The sequence below is a fragment of the Panulirus ornatus genome, chromosome 70, assembly GCF_036320965.1.
Source record: "Panulirus ornatus isolate Po-2019 chromosome 70, ASM3632096v1, whole genome shotgun sequence".
NCBI classification, from domain to species: Eukaryota; Metazoa; Arthropoda; class Malacostraca; order Decapoda; family Palinuridae; genus Panulirus; species Panulirus ornatus.
Window position 1 is genome coordinate 7633307 of NC_092293.1, and position 2466 is coordinate 7635772.

General features: G+C 41.3%; 1 non-coding gene across 1 annotated transcript; it reads left to right on the forward strand.

Annotated features, from left to right (window-relative positions):
• Nucleotides 1-1585: 1585 nt before the first annotated feature.
• Nucleotides 1586-1658, forward strand: TRNAK-CUU (transfer RNA lysine (anticodon CUU)). The gene has a single exon. It is a non-coding gene; the product is annotated as a tRNA-Lys (tRNA).
• Nucleotides 1659-2466: the final 808 nt, after the last annotated feature.

Below are 2466 nucleotides of genomic sequence, written 5' to 3' on the forward strand. Positions count from 1 at the left end.
ATTATGGTACGAGGGAAACCTACTGGTCTTAAATCATTATGGTACGAGGGAAACCTACTGGTCTTAAATCATTATGGTACGAGGGAAACCTACTGGTCTTAAATCATTATGGTACGAGGGAAACCTACTGGTCTTAAATCATTATGGTACGAGGGAAACCTACTGGTCTTAAATCATTATGGTACGAGGGAAACCTACTGGTCTTAAATCATTATGGTACGAGGGAAACCTACTGGTCTTAATTCATACTGCTACTAATTTCTTGAACTGAAGACTTACAGAACTGTATTTATAATGTCGTTATGATCAATCTTTCAGATTCATTTTGTATTACTTTTATCAGTAACTGATAAACTATATTGATTCTTATGACATTTATGCTTTTGATAAAAACCAGTGAAGGAATTCTACAGATTAGTTTATATGAACCAAAATATCCATATTATAGATAAAATCAAATGTTATTCGTGTTTTTCTACGTCAACAGTTTCATGATATAATCAATGATGTAACCATGTAAGGGTCTAGGGCCAGGTATATATAGTGTATGTGGTATTAGAATTATCATCAACACCTAAAGGAGTTAAAGACTATTGGCGTGGTAGTTGTAATTTGATGTTCATGTGTCTATTGACCCTGGCAGTTGATGGGCCTAAATCCTCACTAACCAGCCAACCAACCAAGTGTTATGATACATATTTTACTTGATCAACACATCAGGCTTGGCCCCACCACCTACTATCCTTCTCCAGACACACTTGCTGCCTCCTAACCATTAGTGTCTTACTCTCACAACATCAGACAGAGAGGAGAGTGTCTCCAGACACACTTGCTGCCTCCTAACCATTAGTGTCTTACTCTCACAACATCAGACAGAGAGGAGAGTGTCTCCAGACACACTTGCTGCCTCCTAACCATTAGTGTCTTACTCTCACAACATCAGACAGAGAGGAGAGTGTCTCCAGACACACTTGCTGCCTCCTAACCATTAGTGTCTTACTCTCACAACATCAGACAGAGAGGAGAGTGTCTCCAGACACACTTGCTGCCTCCTAACCATTAGTATCTTACTCTCACAACATCAGACAGAGAGGAGAGTGTCTCCAGACACACTTGCTGCCTCCTAACCATTAGTGTCTTACTCTCACAACATCAGACAGAGAGGAGAGTGTCTCCAGACACACTTGCTGCCTCCTAACCATTAGTGTCTTACTCTCACAACATCAGACAGAGAGGAGAGTGTCTCCAGACACACTTGCTGCCTCCTAACCATTAGTGTCTTACTCTCACAACATCAGACAGAGAGGAGAGTGTCTCCAGACACACTTGCTGCCTCCTAACCATTAGTGTCTTACTCTCACAACATCAGACAGAGAGGATGTTATGCCTCTTATCTAACCTGACACATCAGCCGGGGTCTCAGGACGTTGATAAGGTCATGGTCGGATCCCCTTATGTATCTATCATGTGACCTCAGGTCAGTTATTGAACGTTATCGCTGATAATACAGCGTTGTTAGGCGGTTAATGATGGTGGTTATTAACCTCGCTTACACACACATACACACGAAAAAGATTGTGCATAAGCCCGGCTAGCTCAGTCGGTAGAGCACGAGACTCTTAATCTCGGGGTCGTGGGTTCGAGCCCCACGTTGGGCGGTAACAGTTTTCTATGATGTAACATGAAACAGCTTCTGAACATACCACCCACCGCTCGTCTAGATCTACCAATCTGCTAAACACAAGACATCTGAAGAGTTATTAAGTACTGAAAGACAAACAACAATTCTGTTTGAAACAGTCAGTGATGATGCACGGGAGACTGAAGGAAATGTGTCACTGTTCACTGCTGAACATTGTACATTACGTGTTGTTCATCATCTCAGTAAGCTTTGCAAAGCAGGATTTGCAAACAGTAAAGAATGCAAGAATTTCAGGTTAAAAAGGTGGAAGTGTAGTGCAGTTGTGCGCAATGTGTTTGCCCCGCATTTTAACAGCAACTTGAAAAGTGATATGGGCAGTCAGAAGTTTAGCTTCTTAACTGATGAGAGTAATGACATTACTGTAACGAAATTATTGGGTATTGTTGTCCAGTTCTATTCTGAAAGTAAGAATAAGATTGTAATGACTTTCTTGGACCTTGTTGAGCTGACTGACTGTAATGCTAATGGGATATGTGATCCCATCAAGAAGTCTTTTAAAAATAATGGGTTGGAGTTACAAAACCTTATTGCAATTAGCCCCGACAATGCTTCTGTGATGACAGGTGTTAACAGTGGAGTGTATGATACACTCAAGTTAGAAGTTCCTCATGTGATCTTGATCAAGTGTGTGTGTGTCATTCTCTACTGCTAGTTGTCTCGTGCTGCAGCAGAGTATCTCCCTAGGAACCTGGATTTTATCATCAGAGAAACCTATAATTGATTCTCCTACTCTGCCAGTGATGGTCAACCTCCAATGAAATCTA